General features: G+C 37.0%; 1 protein-coding gene across 6 annotated transcripts in view; it reads left to right on the top strand.

Moving 5' to 3' along the window:
• LOC126365975 (guanine nucleotide-binding protein subunit beta-5) overlaps positions 1–20,534 on the top strand; it is a 180,606-nt gene that overhangs the window by 117,121 nt on the left and 42,951 nt on the right. The gene's annotated exons all lie outside the window — the stretch shown is intronic.

Below are 20,534 nucleotides of genomic sequence, written 5' to 3'. Positions count from 1 at the left end.
GTCATGACTGGCTCTCCCAAGGCTGTCAGTAGTTCCAATGGAATGTTGTCTACTCCGGGGGCCTTGTTTCGACTCAGGTCTTTCAGTGCTCTGTCAAACTCTTCACGCAGTTTCGTATCTCCCATTTAATCTTCATCTACAATCTCTTCCTTTTCCAGAATATTGTCCTCAAGTACATTGCCCTTGTGTAGACCCTCTATATACTCCTTCCACCTTTCTGCTTTCCCTTCTTTGCTTAGAACTGGGTTTCCATCTGAGCTCTTGATGTTCTCTTATCTCCAAAGGTCTCTTCAATTTTCCTGTAGGCAGTATCTATCTTACCCCTAGTGAGATAAGCCTCTACATCGTTACATTTGTCCTCTAGCCATCCCTGCTTAGCCATTTTGCACTTCCTGACGATCTCATTTTTGAGACGTTTGTATTCCTTTTTGCCTGCTTCATTTACTGCATTTTTATATTTTCTCCTTTCATCAATTAAATTCAATATTTCTTCTGTTACCCAAGGATATCTACTAGCCCTCATCTTTTTACCTACTTTATCCTCTGCTGCCTTCACTACTTCATCCCTCAAAGCTACCATTCTTCTTCTACTGTGTTTCTTTCCCCCATTCCTGTTAATTGTTCCCTTATGCTCTCCCTGTATACAACCTTCTTTTATGATTCTTGAACCAAGTGTTAGCTATGATTAAGTTATGCCCTGTGCAAAATTCTACCAGACGGCTTCCTCTTTCATTTCTTAGCCCCAATCCATATTCATCTCTCCCTTTTCCTACTACCGAATTCCAGTCACCCATGACTATTAAATTTTCGTCACCCTTCACTATCTGAATAATTTCTTTTATTTCATCATACATGTCTTCAATTTCTTCATCATCTACAGCGCTAGTTGGCATGTAAACTTGTACTACTGTAGTAGGTGTGGGCTTCGTATCTATCTTGATCACAATAATGCATACACTATGCTGTTTGTAGTAGCTTACCCGCATTCCTATTTTCCTATTCATTATTAAACCTACTCCTGCATTACCCCTATTTGATTTTGTGTTTATAACCCTGTAGTCACCTGACCAGAAGTCTAGTTCCTCTTGCTACCGAACTTCACTAATTCCAACTATATCTAACTTTAACCTATCCATTTCCCTTTTTAAATTTTCTAACCTACTTGCCCGATTAAGGGATCTGACATTCCACGCTCCGATCCATAGAACGCCAGTTTTCTTTCTCCTGATAACGACATCCTCTTGAGTAGTCCCCGCCCGGAGATCCGAATGGGGGACTATTTTACCTCCGGAATATTTTACCCAAGAGGATGCCATCATCATTTAATCATACAGTAAAGCTGCATGCCCTCTTATTCATCTTATTCATACTAAATGGGCTAAGTCCGACAGAGATATCATGCCATAATACATACCTAAACATAATTTTCTTAGAACATGACTAACAATATGAAAGAGAAATCAGTTCGCATTATCATTACAGAAATGGCTGAAAAATTGCCCTTGGTAATATGGTATAAAGACTACCATAGCAAGAAATGTCTTTCTATTTTTCAGCAGACTGTCATGGAATATCTTGCAGCACTGAAAGCTGGGTATGAATGAAGTCGATAGTTGTGCCTTTCTTTAGGATTTTACACTTTTTCACTGTTCAGTGTCAGTGAATGTCTTTTTGATATGCACTATTCATGGTGAGGTGATTTTAATTTGTGCAACTTAACTGATGTGCAGTGTCGTTGTGTTGATAACTCTCAGCAGCAGTCGGAAGTCAATAAAATTTTTAACCTCCATTATGAGTGTGTTGAGTGGTGAAGAACGGTGTGCTGAATTAATTTCTTCTTGCAAATCATCATGTACATGTTGTTAACACTTAACTATCATCTTGCAATTTTCTGTTAAAGCAAAATTTATATCACAAGATTGAGAACAGTGGCCTAAAACCAGATACTTATGTTTACACAGTCAAATAGGCCACAAGACACAGTTATTGTTTTGTCCACAGCAGTTGTCACACCAAACTACAAGTTTCCTTTTGTTACCAGCTACACAACAGCATTTTAGTGCAATTCAGGACATGGAATGGACTTGGTATTGTGTTGTTAACTCTATGAGATCCTTCACCAACATTCCACTAACACTTAATTGCCTCACTGTTGTCATGAGCATGAACATAGAATTCGTAACATTAAAACTGGTGTAAGTATAACATATCAAAGTGTCCAAGAATTGGAACAACCAATACTTGTTGCAGATCAGTTGCTAATGTACTAGTGTTACTTCCAGGCATACCTGAATAAGTCTCATCATTCTTCATCTTTGTCATTACACTTTCTGCCTCCCTATGACGCAGTTACAGTGTGTTCTGTGATTTTCTGTTATTTGTGTGCCTTTTCACCTCAAGCTTCAACAAGTCACATTTCTTACAAGTATCTGACCTTTGTCCTTCAAAGAATGGATTCAGAAAACATTTAAAAAATATCCTTTTAGATTACATTTCTTTAACTTTGGTGTCTGGAAATTTGACTTTAAATGCTTTGTACAAGTGACTGATACTAATATCACAGCTGAAGTATTCTTTATAGGACTTACATATATGATAATGACTCCTCTCCCTTGGTATAGACAATGTCTATACTGCTATATCAGTAAAAGATCATCATTGGTATATTTGCAGTTGTATGAGCCACTTCCATCATAGAGGTATGACACTTGACCCACCTTCAGTTTGTTGTTTAATGTCACAATCCCCTTACTCAAAAAACAAAATATGTCCAGGAAAGTTTTACAGCAGTCTGTGAAATGACCACCATTTCCATCAGCAACAATATATACAAAGTTGATTGACAACAACTGTCCCAGAGTTTGTCAACCTCACCGTTGTGCCGCCTGAGGACTATTAGTGATTATTTTCATTAAACCCTAGAGTAGTTTCGTTTTGCTTATAGAAGACATGGAACAAATTTATTCTTAGTTCATTTGTCAAGGACTTCTGTGATAGGCTTCATCTGCAATTCAGCTGAAATGGGAAAGGTTACTACTTTAATTTCAATATGTTTGTGTAAAAACAGCTTCATATTATACTAGGTACATCTTCACTCTACGAGTTTCACTAAAATAAATATTTTAATGCATCCATTCCACATTGTTTTGCAGTCCCGTTAGCAGGAAGCGTAGTTTCAACAAGAATGGAACCATCCAGTATACAAATAAAAAGTCTCTGCAATTTTTCAGATGTGTTTGGAATTGTTTCCCACAACTCGTAGTATATTCTGCCTATGATTTGTGGGCTAGAAGTCGTCACCAGATAGTGTCACAGATGTTTTCCATTGGTTTCATATGGGAGGAATTTAATGGCCATCACATCATGTGAGTTCACTATCAAGTCCCTCAAATCACTGTTGCGCAATTCTGGCATTGTGACACAGGCAATTATCATGTAGCAAGATGTCATCACCGTCGGGAAGACATCAAGCATGAAGGGATGCAAGTGGTCTACAGTAATTTTAATGTAGTCCATAACTGTCATGGTGCCTTTGATTACTGCCACAGGTCGCATAGAAGCCCAGCTGAATGTCCCCCGTAGCGTAACACTTCCCCACCAGCCTGCACCTGTGGCGTAGTGCAGATTTTGAGCACCTGTTCACATGGATAACAGTATCTCCAATCACAACCATTGACCTAGTGTAACAACAAATGTAATTCATCCAATCCGGTGACATATTTCCATTGTCCATGGTCTAGTCTCGATGATCCATTGCCGACTGCAGTCATAATTGACAATGTCATTGAATTAACATGGAAACATATAGGAGTCATCTGCTGCGAAGTCCTATGTTCAGCATTGTGCAATGAACAGTATGCTCTGAAACAATTCTGCATATACTCTGTCATCAGATCTGGCACAAATCGCCACCTATCGTGCATTACAGAGTGAACAAGTCTTAAATCCTAATGTTTTGTGGTGAGATATTGATGTCCAACACACTGTCGCCTACTTGTGGTTTTACCATTGCCCAGCCACTTTCTGTAGATGTTTATAATAGCACGAGAACAACTGAACAGCTTCGCCATTTCCAAAATGCTCATTCCCAGGCATCAGGCTGTAACAATGTCCCCTTCATAGTGTGCTGCATTGTTTCACAGATACATCTGAAATAAAATTGGTATTATGCCCAATGGTCATACTGTCTGGTGGCAGTCCTTTGGAATTTAATGAGTATTCTACAGACCGTGTGGCCAACAGGGTAGCCGAGCGGTCTTAGGCATCTTGTCAAGGTCCACGCGGCTTCCCCCGTCGGAGGTTTGAGTCCTCCCTCGGATATGGGCGTGTTTGTCAACCTTAGCATAAGTGAGTTTAAGTTAGATTAAGTAGTGTGTAAGCTTAGGGACCGATGACATCAGCAGTTTGGTCCCATAAGACCTTCCACAATTTCCAAATTTCTACGACCGTATGGATAATAGAGGCTATCATACTTAGTTAAGTAAAATGCAGGTTCTACAATGTTCCACAAAAGGATCAATAATTATTCTATTATTAACTGAATATACACACCCCAGATATGATTGAGAGGAACAGAAAACTATAAATAGTAACTGCAGTAAGGCTGAAGGCTCATTAAACTTTTGTCAAAGTCTCTTATGTCAGTAGATTTCCCCATTTGTGGCGTGTATTTTGCCAGAATGATTCCCCATTCACCCCTGCTCAACTTCTATACTCCTCTTATCACATCGCATGCCTGCAATGCTACCAGGTGGCATTTAGTCTCATGGTGGATGTATATCTTGGCTTATCATGTATTTTTGATTACACACTTTTTTATTCTGACATCTAATCCTAACTTATCTTAAGGCTCCATTAGTTTCTTCATGTGTCATTCTGCAGTCTCAACATAATTTTTGAATGCTCGAGCCATTTTAAGTATCCACCATAGGTTGTCAAATACGTTACACAAAATTATCTTTATTGAGTCCCATATTACAATAGGTTACTGGCCAGTTTTGGCCCATGGCAATTTTCAAATACTTGTAAGAAACAATATCAACAAAGTAGAAAGGTAAAACACTTTTTAAAATCATTACACTTTCTGTATTTTAATTACATTTACAATGTCGGAAAAGACAGATTGCTACTTACCGTAATGAAAAAGGCATGTTAAGTTGCAGGTGGGTACAATTAAAAGGCACTCACATAAAGCTTTCAGCCGTAGCCTTCATCAGCAAAAGAAAAACACACACTATTCGTACATACAAGCACGCAACCTCATGCATACATGATCACCAAGTCCAACATCTTGGGCCGGAATGCAATTATGTAAGAGAAATGCCTTCTAGTATTACAGGTAATTCTTCTTCTACATTGTTGATGCTCCTACCTGGAGTTTCCATTGTCTGATTTCATTTGCACTACTTACAATTGCATTAGTGATGTGGGTGTTATATTTAAAAACTATTTTGTGCTATTGGGAACAGATATTTGTCCCTCCCTCTACACACACACACACACACACACACACACACACACACACACACACACTTACACTTACACAGACTTACACATTGAAAATCTGCATGTATAGTCTTGCTCCTTTTCCTTGTTTATGTAAGTGATAAGCCATCTAGTATTACAGGTGATTCTAAAATATTTCCGTTTGCTGATGACACTAGGTTTTTAGTAAAGGATCTTGAGTGCAAGATTTGCAATGTTTCAAATAGTTCAATTCAAGGCTTAAGTTCAGGGCTTGCAGAAAATAAGACTATGGCAAGTTGAAAAAGAGGGGAGGGGGGGGGGGGGGGGGGAGATATACATATATGCATATGATAAACCCATTACCTCAAAAATATTTCTCTCTTTCTTACCATCTCTGTGTTACCACAGATGACATGTCACTGATGTCATTTGTACTAAGACTGCAGCACACGTGAGGTGCCTATTTGCTTCCACTAGCCTGAGTGGAATGCATAAGTTCTAGTAAATGTTCACTAATCTGCAGTCTTCTATAGTTGTTGTCCCATGTGCAAAAAACAGCATGTAGGTCGTGAATCCATTATCTTGAAGCTGTAAGAAACTTGTAGCGAGGGACTGTTATTTTAGAAATAATTAAATTTCCAATCAGTTTGTTTATATGGGATGCCACTTGCTTATGATTGGCAGAACACTAGAAATTGCACAATTGCATTCCACTTTAGAGTCACAAATGATTTCTATTCTTCAACAAATTAATGAACTGCATATTTCCATAATTAGTATCACACTGTTCTCAACTATATTTCCAAATAAGCATGCATTGATAATCAAGTCTTAACTAACGCAGACCGCGGCAGACAACATGTCTGTCCTCTGAGGCTTCCCAACCAGCTGTATTTCTACAAAAACATGGGTTACTAATGAAATCTTAACTGGCACTGACCACGGCAGACAACTTGTCTGCCCTGTGTCACTGCTGAAACAGCTCTGACCTTACAGCTGAACCACTTCGCCCACAACCCAACTTAGGCATGATCCAAAGATCACCAAAGTGCTTTGTCTGCCTTTTTGTTTCACAGTTGTTTATTATTCTGCTGGTTATTAATACTTATGAAATAATGGAATGATAGCACACTTTTAAACAATGCTTTAAATGTAAAATGCAAGTAAATATGCAGTTTAGTTTGTCTAATATTAATAATAGAAGATAGTCACTTTGGCATGCAACTTCCAAATGCAGTAGCGAATCGTGCAGAGGAACCACAATTTAGGTGGTGTTTCTCACGATTCCCATACATAACAAACCACCTGTCATTGGTGCCTCACACCACATTACGTCATCTTGCAACTGCCGCCTTCTTAACTGCTGTGAGAAGAGCTTCTTGTACCTGAATATGATGGCCGCAATGCCAGAAATATTACAAGACCCAGTTTTTACAGTTTCTAACAAACAATTCTACAAAATGTGACATTCTAATTACATGGAATGGGCATATGATTAGTGAGAACGAACGGTTCAAATTTCTAGGTGTTTAGATATAGAGTCAACTGTCATGGGAAACCCATGTTCAGGATCTTGTTCAAAGACTTAATGCTGCCATTTTTACTATTAGAACAGCATATGAAGCAAGTGATAGTTTGACATGAAAAGTAGTCTACTTTGCTTACTTTCATGTGCTTATGAGTAAAGTATTATATTTTGGGTAACTCTCTCCATTTTCAAAGGGTATTTTTGATTTGGAAATGGTCAGTTTGGGCAATAAATGACATCGACCCATATTCATTAGTGTGGGTAGTCTGACATTGACTTCTCAATACATACATTCTCTAATGTCGTTTCTGGTTAAAATATCAGCATACTCCCAATAATAAGGAACTATCATTCAGTTAATACTAGGCAGTAATCCAATCTGCATTTGAGCTGTATTCTGTGACTCCTGTACAGAAAGGTGCATCCATTTTCTGTAAGCTACCACAAGAATGCAAAAATCTTAGCAGTAATCTGTGCATATTCAAATCTAAACAGAAGAGTTTCTTATTTTTTATGATTACTTTTCTGTTGTAATTTCCTGTACCGACATATTCCAGGACCATAGAGATTTACTCCTCAATTTAGTCCTACGCAAGGAGTCATGTAAAATAAAAAAAAGTACAGATCACACACTGAGAATAGGAACACATTTTGTAACATTTCATTTTCAAAGTGCTTACTGAAATGTCTCCTGGGTATCTCTGTAGCAGTTTTTTGCTGAATAATCCAGTATGGTAGCAGGAGGGTAGGCAACTCTTGTCAAGACGCCTTTTCTCATTATCTACATCTTGACTTGAAAATATTTTTCTCTCTCCAGATCAGCATTATCTGTACAATGTATGCCTCATATTGCTGACGTCTTCTCCTTTTTAGCATTCTGCTGAGAGTTGGAAACTCAATACACTACTAAATGAGAGAATTTTATTCTTTCATAAACAACATATATTACAACAACTTTTTACTCTTAGAAAACAACTTCAAACAATTCTGTCTGCTTGACAAGTGCATTTCAAGTATATTCACAACAGTCATATTTCAAATACATTCACAATGATCAGAGTCACCGTTCATAACAGATCCTACCCTTGAACTACTTTTGTTCCGTGACTTGTTTATGCTATTCACTTCTGTCTTTTTCCCCATGGAGGCCAGTGCAGCTGTGATGCAGGGATCCACTGCATGGAGAAAAATTTAAGAACAGGCACTGTGGCCAAATGCGAACTGCTGCCAGTGTCGTCACATCCAGTAGCATTGCCATGTCCATTGCCATTCCATTAACATACACATACAGAGAAACCCCACACTCAGCATGCATGTCCCGCTTTCCAGACTACATTAAATAAATTTTCTTCAGCAGTCAATGATCACCATTCATCTGTCCTAAATAACCTGTGCAACACATCACTTTAACAAAGTGATATGATAACCATATATGCCATGTGTCAGTCAAATGATGTCATCTCCTTAATAAAATCTACAAAAATACTTAACCAGTATATGGACAAATCTTGTCAAAAAATCCTTGGCTAAGCCATTACACATAACAGATTTATCTGGAATTGGTTAATACACTAACATATGTAATGCCTACTGTCTCTTCCCATGTATATGCTCAGCATAATGAGCTTAAGATATGTTGACATCTTTTCCAGTTCGAATCATTCTTATGTAATTCATCTGAAGCCAACCTCCACTACAAAAGTATTTACACTACTGGCCATTAAAATTGCTACACGACGAAGATGACATGCTACATACACGAAATTTAACCGACAGGAAGAAGATGCTGTGATATGCAAACATTCACACAAGGTCGGCGCCGGTGGCGACATCTACAACGTGCTGACATGACAAAAGTTTCCAACCGATTTCTCATACACAAATAGCAGTTGACTGGCGTTGCCTGGTGAAACGTTGTGATGCCTCGTGTAAGGAGGAGAAATGCGTACCATCACGTTTCCGACTTTGATAAAGGTTGGATTGTAGCCTATCACGATTGCGGTTTATTGTATCGCGACATTGCTGCTTGCGTTGGTCAAGATCCAATAACTGTTAGCAGAATATGGAATCAGTGGGTTCAGGAGGGTAATACAGAATGCCGTGCTGGATCCCAACAGCCTCGTATCACTAACAGTCAAGATGACAGGCATCTTATCTGCATGGCTGTAACGGATTGTGCAGCCACGTCTCGATCCCTGAGTCAACAGATGGGAACATTTGCAAGACAACAACAATCTGCATGAACAGTTGGACAACATTTGCAGCAGCATGGACTATCAGCTCGGAGACCATGGCTGCAGTTACCCTTGGCGCTGCATCACAGACAGGAGTGCCTGCGATGGTGTACTCAACGATGAACCTGGGTGCACGAATGTCAAAACGTTATTTTTTTGGATGAATTCAGGTTCTGTTTACAGCATCATGATGGTCGCATCCATTTTTGGCGACATCGTGGCGACATTGGAAGCGTGTATTTGTCATCGCCATACTGGCGTATCGCCCGACGTGATGGTATGGGGTGCCATTGGTTACACGTCTCGGTCTCTTCTAGTTCGCACTGACGGCACTTTGAACAGTTGACGTTACATTTCAGATGTGTTACGACCCGTGGCTCTACCCTCCATTCGATCCCTGCGAAACGCTAAATTTCAGCAGGCTAATGCACGACCGCATGTTGCAAGTCCTGTACGAGCCTTTCTGGATACAGAAAATGTTCAACTGCTGCCCTGGCCAGCACATTCTCCAGATCTCTCACTAATTGAAAACGTCTGGTCAATGGTGGCCAAGCAACTGGCTCGTCACAATACGCCAGTCACTACTCTTGATGAACTGTGGTATCGTGTTGAAGCTGCATGGGCAGCTGTACCTGTACATGCCATCCAAGCTTTGACTCAATGCCCAGTTGTATCAAGGCCATTATTACAGCCAGAGGTGGTTGTTCTGGGTACTGATTTCTCAGGATCTATGCACCCAAATTGCGTGAAAATGTAATCACATGTCAGTTCCAGTACAATATATTTGTCCAATGAATACCCGTTTATCATCTGCATTTCTTCTTGGTGTGGCAATTTTAATGGCCAGTAGTGTATGAACCGAACTATGATGATTTTCAAACACAAACCAAAAATTATAAATACCCCTGGTAAAAAATTTCTTTACAAATAAGCTGTATGCTACTTAACCACAAAGTCATATAAAACTTTGTACATGTAAAAGATAGATTCCTGTTAGTATGCTGCAATCAGCACTGCCAGTTATGCATTTTGGTACACACCCTTATGCTGTCAGCTGGTTTCATTCGCTTCTGACACTGGACCTGATGAGTTGAATGCTTCTAATGAGCAGCTACCATATGTTATCCTAGTTATTAGATTCCTCTTATGGCATTATTACTCATACACAGAAAGCTCACATACACTCCTTCATATAATTCATGTATTAGCTGCACTTCCAGGTGATTTACTGAAATTAGTAAAGTGCATTTATCCCTCACAACTTAGGAGTAAGTCAAACAAATTGTTGACATCTTAACTCTGTTGGCACTGGCCATACACTACCTTCCACAGAGGGCCAACTCCTACAGGCATATATAAACTCCTGATGGAGATAGTGTCCCAATATATATTCTCTATTTTCACCTTTTAGTGTGGGTGATTCTTTTCTTTTGGTACACCCACACATTCTGATAGGGCTGACAAAGAAAAAATTCAAACTGAAAATAAAAAGTTTAGGTACCAAACAAAAGATGCATGTGAAATAACTAAAAGCAAAAATGATCTATTGATGCACTGGAATATAAATGGCTTAGGGGCAGAACTACCAAATCGTAAATTCTCATAAATCGATGAACTAAAAATTCTGCTTTCAGAATCCGTAAATATTAAAATAATCTGCCTAAATGAACACTGGTTAACAGAAGATAGTATAAAAGTACTAAATAGCATTAATAATTTTAAGGTAGCTGCTAGCTTTTGTAGAATAAGCAAATCTCGTGGAGGCTCCTGCATTCTTGTCAATTCTTGCGTAAGTTATACAGTAAGAGATAGTTTTAATTATTTAAATGAAGAGAGCGTGTTTGAAAGTTGCTCTGTAGAACTAAGGTATCCGAATACACTGGTTATAGCAATCTATAGTATTCCTGGATGTGCAGTAACAAAAGTGTTTTTAGCCAAATTCGAATGCCTCCTGGAAAAACTCCAGAAAGAAAGTAAGAAAAAAGTTGTTATAGCAGCAGACTTCAACTTAAATGTCTTAGTTGAAAGCAATGATTCCACAAAATTTCGTGACTTAATTCAGAAATCTGGTTTCAAGCTAAATTTTTCTGGAGGCACTAGGGAAAACAGCAGATCAGTGACCTGCATTGATAATATTATTACTAACTACAAATTTGACAATGGAAATAAGAACAAATACTGCTTAGACTTGGGTATTTCAGATCACTCAGCTCTGTTTATTGAGCTCCCAAAGGAAAAAAACCTAAAGCCTCCAGAAGTGTGTATAAAAAGGGATCTCAGTAAAAGTAAAATGGATTTATTCCGCAGTAAATTAAGTATAATAAGCTGGCCTGTAGACTACAATAGTTCAAGCTCAGTAAACTATGACAAATTCTTAAATTGTTTCTTAGAAGTATTTAATGAATCATTTCCTCGTAGATATAAGCAAAAGAAAGTTAATGGTAAACTCAAATGGATTACAACAGGAATAAAAATCTCTAGTGCCAGAAAGAGAGAGCTCCACAATGAGTTAAAATCAAACAGAAATCCAGATTTTGTTATTTATGTCAAACACTATAAAGCTGTATTTAGGAAAGTTGTAGTGGCAGCTAAAAAAATGGCAAATAATAAATTCATACGAGAACACAGAAATAAGACAAAAGCAGTGTGGTCAGTTGTTCAGTCTGAACTAGGAGCCAAAGTAAAAATTCATGAGATTTTGAAAATTAGACATGAAAATTAAATTATAGTAAACCCTGTTCAGATGTCAAGTTGTTTCAATGAATTCTTCCTAAATGTAGTAAGATCGGATGTGGATATGACATTCTATCAGGGCATCACAAATTTGGAAAACAGCCAGAACACATCTTTTAAACAATTTGAAAAAATCACCCAAAGGGATGTGGAAAAGGAAATATTGTCTCTATAAAACAAAACCTCACATGGGTGGGATGAAATAACATCATCTGTAAACAAGTATGTGTACGATATTATTTCCCAACCACTATCAACTATTATAAATCAATCTTTTGAACAGGGATGCTTTCCAGAGGTATTGAAATATGGTGAGATCAAACCTCTATTCAAGAAAGAATCGACCGAAGGTATGGGGAATTACCGCCCTATCTCTCTCTTGCCGGTCTTCTCTAAAGTGTTTGAAAAGATTGCAGCAAAAGAAATTAATAACTTTCTTACTGTAAATGAAATAATTTTTAAAAACCAGTTCGGATTCCAACAGGGTAAAAGCACTGTGAATGCTATAAATGAGTTTATCCAAAAAATATGCTCCACGTTAGATAAAGGTAGAAAGGTCACAGGTATATTCTGTGATCTGACTAAAGCTTTTGATTCAGTGAACCATGCATTACTCCTCTACAAATTACAGATGTATGGAATCAGAGACACTGCTTTAAAATGGTTTAGCTCTTACCTGTCAGGTAGGAAACAAAGAGTAATTTTAATTTCAAATGGAACCAATTATTCATAAGACTGGAAAACAGTTCCACAAGGAGTCCCCACAGGGTTCGATACTGGGTCCCCATCTGTTTCTTTTTTACGTAAATGACCTACCACTTGCTATTGATGTTCATTCAGTCTTATTTGCTGATGATACGTCAGTTCTAATTGAAAATGAGGTATCTGAAAATATTCCAGAAAAAGCCAAAAATACTTTAGAAAACTTGAATCTTGGTTCTATCAAAATGGACTAAAACTAAATGTAACTAAAACCAAAATGATGCAATTTGAAGCTAAATCAGTAGAAAGAAGTGAAATAAAGATAACTTGCAATGATCAGGATATCACAGAAGCAAACCACGTAAGTTCTTAGGCCTAAATCTTGTCAAAAATTTAAATTGGAAGGTACACATAGATTACTTAGCAAATAAACTGAACAACTTAGCATTTGCAATGTGTATTTTGTCAGGTGCCACAAACATGGATACCAGAAAGATAGTTTATCATTGCTACTTTGAGTCAGTTATTCGTTATGGCATAATCTTCTGGGGAAATTCAGCAAATGTCACTAGGCTCCTAGTATTACAAAAGAAATTAATTAGAAACATGTGTGTTGCAAAAAAACGGGAATCCTGTCGACCACAGTTAAAAAATTTAAAAATACTATATATCCCCTCACTTTACATATATGAGATGGTGGTGTTCCTATATAGAAATCAACATACATTAGACACTTTCTGTTTTGACCACAACTACAGCATTCACCACAGAGATAACTTCAAACTTCCAACACATCGTTTAAAACTTTATGCCCAAATGCCAGAGTATATAGGGTTAAAAATTTTCAATAAAATAAAAGGCAGTAATATATTTAAAATGGATATGGGTTCACTGAAAAGATTGCTCTTTACTCTTCTGTTGGAAAAGTGTTATTATTCTGTCGATGAATTCATTGAGGACAGCTTCACAATCTGAACACAGGGATTGTATTACACTTATTATTTTATGTACATGTAACTTAGAAATGTAAAATATAATGTAAACTTTTGTATTTCTCTCAAAAAAGTGAAAAAAATTTCTTTTGTAAACCTTGACATGTCTCCTGTACATCAGATGAAATGATTTGAAAATTGTATGTAATGAGATGAATAAACCACATATCACATATCCAATCATTCCCCTAATTTATATACTGGTACACTGTCCAACCTAATATTCTTTCCTTTTTACTACATTAAACAGTTATTTAAAAAAAAAAAAAGACTGTTTCAGTCCTGTTGTTTGAATTGGATTTCATAGAACTCAGTGTGTGCTTCTAGTAAATCCCCATTCACTCTTCTATGATCATAGTCACCCTGACCATTAACTCTGTTTACTGCTTCTGTGCACTGTTTGCTTTAGATATTAGTTCTGTATTCTCATGTTTTTAATCATTCAGATATTAGCACGCCACTTAATGTAAGTCTGAGGTTCAGTCCTCATTCCCCCCCCCCCCCCCCCCCCCCCTGTCAGATTTGATGTTGCTGATATGTAATGATGACCATACCTATTAGTAATCTGTTTGATGTTGTCAGACACTACTCAAGCCACTGTTGTACCAAACTCAAAGATGTTTGCAATAGAGTTTCAGAGAAATATCTCAGAATGCAATGGCTATTAGTTCATCTATCCTACTACTTAATTTTTTTGTGATATAGTTCTTTAATACACTAAACAGAGTCAGAAGGATGTAGGTTGTAGTAGGTACTGGGAGATGAAGAAGCTGTGGGTGTAAATAAATCTTAAATCTCTACATATAATTCTTCAGACAAGTTCTGTTAAAGCCCATTACTTTCATTAAATTTCCATTTACATAATTTCTCTGTGGTTTTATTAAGACGTTCCCAAAACTTTCATGCTTCCACTTGTGGTTTTTCTAAACCAATTGTGGACACTGGTCTACTGACCAATGAATTTATCGTTTCTTGTACCTTTTGACTAATTAAGTCATACACACATTTGTGCAAAGTTGCAAAAGTCGCATGAGGTAAAGTGTCGAGTCTGGTAAAACTCTTATGTCCAAATCTTTACCCTGCTCTAACATGTGTAACTTTAACTGCATTCATGAAATACGTTCATTTACTTTTTTAAACTCTGGTTCATTTAATTCTTCTGTTTGTTTAAAATTCTGATCTATCTCCCTAAACTGTTCCAAAACTTCATTTCTTACAAGATCACATTGCAGGTTTATGTCAGTATGTAGCTCCTCCTGTAAAGTGGATAAAATTATTTGGAAGGTGTTTATTTTTTATTTAACTCTTGCTTCTTGTTGCAAGACCCCCAGATATGCTGTTTCAGGTTAGCATTCATGATATCTACTTTTGCACTTAGATTCACAATTGAAGTGTTGAGCTTAGTAGTGAGCTCTGTGCTTAAATATTCCTCCATTTGTGCCTAAAATTTGTGCTCCACAGCTGGAACCATTCTGTCAGACTAACATCCACTTTTGTCATAGACATTAAAAGAAAAATTGAATAATCAATGCAAAAAGTTGTCTGTTGGCCCAGTATTCTAAAACTAGTAACGCAGACTTTTTGGGCAGCTACTCACTTCTAATTTATCACAATACACACCACCACCAACCCAAAATGCATTATTTTGGTTCAAATACAGATCACCCATGACTTCTTGCAGTTGCACTCAATATGATGAGTTGCCAGTGTGAATCTAGATTGTCACAGGGAGAAAGCTGCAACGCGAATTGCCATGGTAGTGGTTGACACTGGTATTTTATGTGCTGCCAGTGTAACTGTATTTTATGTTCTGCCAATGTAACTGATGCCAGCTGGCATGGGATGACATGGAACCAATGATTCAAAAAACAGCCACCAACTGCAGAATCATCAACCTTCCAGATCTCACACTAGTATTTTATTCTCCTTTGTAATTGTTGTTGAGTAATTTAATAGTGATTTCTCGGCAACTTAAATTTCTTCCTTTCTTTCGTAGCGCTGAAGAATTTAGAAAGTCTTCTCAGTAGCCCAACTCTTTCGCAAACTTTTCTCAAATGCAGTATTGTTAATGATTGCTGCATTGTGTAATCTTCATAGTTGATGTAGTTGCCAAGGACAATGCCTTTCCATACTTAATACAAGGAAAATTACCAATTTTTTCAAGTGTCTTGCCAAATTTTTGTTATTACTACTCTATGTATTACTAATTGAGAGAATTTTCTTCTTTCATAAAACACATATATTATAACAGCTTTTTACCCTTTAGAAACTACTTCCAACAGTTCTCTGTCTGTTTGACAAGTGTATGTCAAATACATTCGCAATGATCAGAGTCAGACACTACTCTCAAACTTCTTTTGTTCCATGACTTTTTTATTGTCACAGCCATCTTCATTCATGGAGGCCAGCACAACTCCAAGGCAGGGCTCCACTGCACAGAGAAAACATTAAGAACAGGTAGTGTGACCAAACGCGAGCCACTGCCAGCATGGCGCCTTCCAGTAGCAATGTTGTCTTCATTGCCATTCAGTCAACATCCACGTACGGAGAAACCCTACACTCAACACATGTTGTGCTTTCCATACTACATAAAATAATTTTTTTTCAGCATTTATGTAATTATAATTCGTCGGACCTAAATACTGTGTGCAACACATCACTTTAACAAAGTGATACTGACCCTAAGACTTATCTTAGAAGCTAGATTAAGGAAGGGCAAACCTACGTTTCTAGGATTTGTAGACTTAGAGAAAGCTTTTGACAATGTTGATTGCAATACTCTCTTTCAAATTCTGAAAGTAGCAGGGGTAAAATACAGGGAGCGAAAGGCTATTTACAATTTGTACAGAAACGAGATAGCAGTCCTAAGAGTCGAGGGACATGAAAGGGAAGCAGCGGTTGGGAAGGGAGTGAGACAGGGTTGTAGTCTCTCCCCGATGTTATTCAATCTGTATATTGAGCAAGCAGTGAAGGAAACAAAAGAAAAATTCGGAGTAGGTATTAAAATCCATGGAGAAGAAATCAAAATGTTGAGGTTCGCCGATGACATTGTAATTCTGTCAGAGACAGCAAAAGACTTGGAAGAGCAGTTGAACGGAATGGATAGTGTCTTGAAAGGAGGATATAAGATGAACATCAACAAAAGAAAAACGAGGATAATGGAATGTAGTCTGATTAAGTCGGGTGATGCTGAGGGAATTAGATTAGGAAATGAGACACTTAAAGTAGTAAAGGAGTTTTGCTATTTGGGGAGCAAATTAACTGATGATGGTCGAAGTAGAGAGGATATAAAATGTAGACTGGCAATGGCAAGGAAAGTGTTTCTGAAGAAGAGAAATTTGCTAACATCGGGTATAGATTTAAGTGTCAGGAAGTCATTTCTGAAAGTATTTGTATGGAGTGTAGCCATGTATGGAAGTGAAACATGGACGATAAATAGTTTGGACAAGAAGAGAATAGAAGCTTTCGAAATGTGGTGCTACAGAAGAATGCTGAAGATTAGATGGGTAGATCACATAACTAATCTGGAAGTATTGAATAAGATTGGGGAGAAGAGAAGTTTGTGGCACAACTTGACCAGAAGAAGGGATTGGTTGGTAGGATATGTTCTGAGGCATCAAGGGATCACCAATTTAGTATTGGAGGGTAAAAATCGTAGAGGGGGACCAAGAGATGACTACACTAAGCAGATTCAGAAGGATGTAGCTTGCAGTAGGTACTGGGAGATGAAGAAGCTTGCACAAGATAGAGTAGCATGGAGATCTACATCAAACCAGTCTCAGGACTGAAGACCACAACAACAACAACAACAACAACATGTTACACTATATTGTGTTATGTGTCTGATAGCACTAAATGTCATTTCTCTTCCATGGATGTGAACACACACATTATAAAAATGCAAAGACAGACCACAGTCAAAGATACATTTAGACAGTGGCATTTTACAGAGTGCAAATGTACTTCTATACCAGCAGAGAGAGCTACAGTCTTCTGGCCACAGTATTGCATGCATTACATAACTTGTCATTATTCTTAATCAAAAAACATTACATAATGTAACTTCAAATTGCTTACAGTAATGTTACCATTACAATTAATTATACTTGTTATTGCTGAATAAAATCTATAGAAGTTTTGTTATAAATTATTCCAGTGATAAAAGTGGCCTCTTGTGTTCATTAGTTCATGTGGTACTTAAAATATTCACAGTAATGTCATCAGTATAATAATATACTATGGTTGTATAACTGTGCCATATGTCATGATGGTAATGATACACTATGTAATTACAAGAAATACCATGGTCAGACAGCTGTAACTTTCCTAGCTAGTTTGGACAATACAGCTGTTTTTTTGGCAAGTACAAGAATAGATGAACTTCTTTATAATTGGAAACTGAACTTTGCCTATCTCAACCCCTTCCTCTCTTATGTCACAAGAAGAAACCCATCACCCTAAAGCCATCAGTTATATGTCATTCCACAAGTTTCCTTCTGCTACCACTTGGTGAGTAATCAGTATTGAATGGGTGGACTTGATAGTCTGGAATTGGGTGTGAAAATATTTTATTATAAGGCTATGATAATGTATAATAGACTGCGAGAAAGGAAAATTGTACAAATTAGCACTGGACTCATGGACCAGTTGATCAGTTTTTGTATTTAGGAAAGTTGAAGGCAAGGACAAGATAGCAAATGGAAGAGCAAAAATATTCTGAAGTGCTTTTAATAATCTAAATATTGTTTAAAGCTAATCTTCTGATGTGTCTGAAAAGGGAAGTTTACAGTCTGTGTGCATTACCACTTTTGTAGTAGATGAACTTAAGTGATAACTCTTCAGAAACAGAGTTGATCAATGAGTAATAGAGATGCATGTTTGAAATTATTAGGTTGTACATGAAAATAGACAATTGGTCAGGTAATAGACTTGGAAAGATGAACTAAGTATGATTACATCTTGACAATAAATTCAAGTTGGGAAGGGCATACCACAGAATTGCAGAAGTGCCTAAACAAGTCTGTATTTGCAGTGAGAATGATGACAGAGGTAGCAGACAAGAATATAAAAAAACTTGCATACTTTGTTTACTTTTTTTCTATTATGCCATACGAGACCACATTCTGGGGTAACTCATCAAACCAAGAAAAAGTTTTTAGCATGCAAAAGCATGTAATACGACTCATTTGTAAATTCAAGAACATCATGTAGAAACATGTCCAAGGAACTTTGTATTCTAACCACTGCTTCTCAGTATATTTATTTCTTAATTAAATTTGTTGCAAGTAATGTATCTCTATTTCTAACTAATAGCTCAACATGTAGTATCAATACTAGGAATAAGAACATCTACTCGGTAGATGAATATCTTAACAGAGACTGTTAGAACAGCTTAAGTACAAATGTCTGTTATATTTCAGTTCTGACAGCAGTTGGACACTACAGTCAAGATTAGGTTTTTTTGTGTATGATAAATTTATTAAAAATGTATAACTATGTTTTGTTCTGAGAGTTATTAATTCTGTAACTAATAGCAGTGCCAATTTACTTAATGTATTCACCTATTTTGACAACCTCCTGACAGATGATCAGGGTAGTGAGTATTATATTCAAATGTTTTATGGTTTTTATGTTATACTTTCTGTTTTGTTCCACACCTAAGAAAATCATCTCATTTTTGAGCCTGTGGAAAGGGAACTGAATCTAATCTAAAACAAATCAAAAAAAATTATTTAAAATGTGGCATGTGATTGTGTAACAAGGCTAATGTATGTTAGATTGACCAAAAAAGAAAGGTAGATGACAACCTAATGAAAAGTAGGGGAAATTCAAACATTTATGCATCCTTTACGTAGTTAGCTATGTCTAAAATGAAAAGGTAATCTCCAGTATGGCAGGTGAAATCGGCCATAATCACGAGAAACGCTAATAAGACTCAAAAACCCACTGTTCCAAAGTGCAACATACAAAATATTCATCATACTACCTTATAGTTTCCAGGTGGAAGACTAAGTAATAAGAATAGAGAAAGTTTTCAAAACAGTGCACACTCTGCTGCAGAGTGAAATACTAATTCTGTAAGTTACATTCTCCAGCCTTGGAGTTTGGTCCCATTACATGTTGCATTGTTCACTTTGTTTTCACATTCAGTTTTTAGTCTTCTCATACAGTACGTGACAGTAGCTAAGAAAGTCATATCTTATGATATTGCTTTTATTAAAATGACTTTGCACTACATATTTTTGGCTTTCATGTGTATTCAGTCGTAGTACTGTATTTTTCAATTTCTAAGGAACAATCATGGTGTTCTATAGCTCTTGTTAGTGTGAGAGCAAGAACATCAAAGAACTCTTTGGATGTACATAGAATAAGCAAAAATTGTGTTTAGCACAGAGAAACAAAAATAACAAATAAACCAATTAACCAGTAAGAAATATATTATTCAGAACAACAAGACATTATCTGTTTTTATTTAAAATGTTCTACTGTAATGTTAGACTATTCTTTTCTCAGTGTAATGTACACATCTGGAATGGACAGAGGTTTGAAAATATAAAGTTGCACCACTGTAAAGTCAAGCTTGTTAAAATAGTGTTTCCCCATAAACAATGGTGTTCTTGCACTAGTCATGGTACTTGTTATGGTTACTTCATGCTCACTATAAATATGGTGTTCTATTTTGCATGGTCACATGTTCCTTATTCTCCCCACCACAAAAGTTGGTAACCAGTTCATCTGATAAGTTTGCAGTTACATCTTACTCTTAAGGTCATATATACTGCAACTCAGTCATGGAAGCATAATAGTATTAAAACATATTTCATTCAGCTGTACAGTTTACTTGATAGGATTAAAACAGTTTCAGAATGTAGCTGTGTG

This window comes from Schistocerca gregaria, chromosome 4, assembly GCF_023897955.1.
Source record: "Schistocerca gregaria isolate iqSchGreg1 chromosome 4, iqSchGreg1.2, whole genome shotgun sequence".
In the NCBI taxonomy this organism is placed as follows: Eukaryota; Metazoa; Arthropoda; class Insecta; order Orthoptera; family Acrididae; genus Schistocerca; species Schistocerca gregaria.
This window is presented reverse-complemented; position numbering and strand designations above follow the sequence as displayed.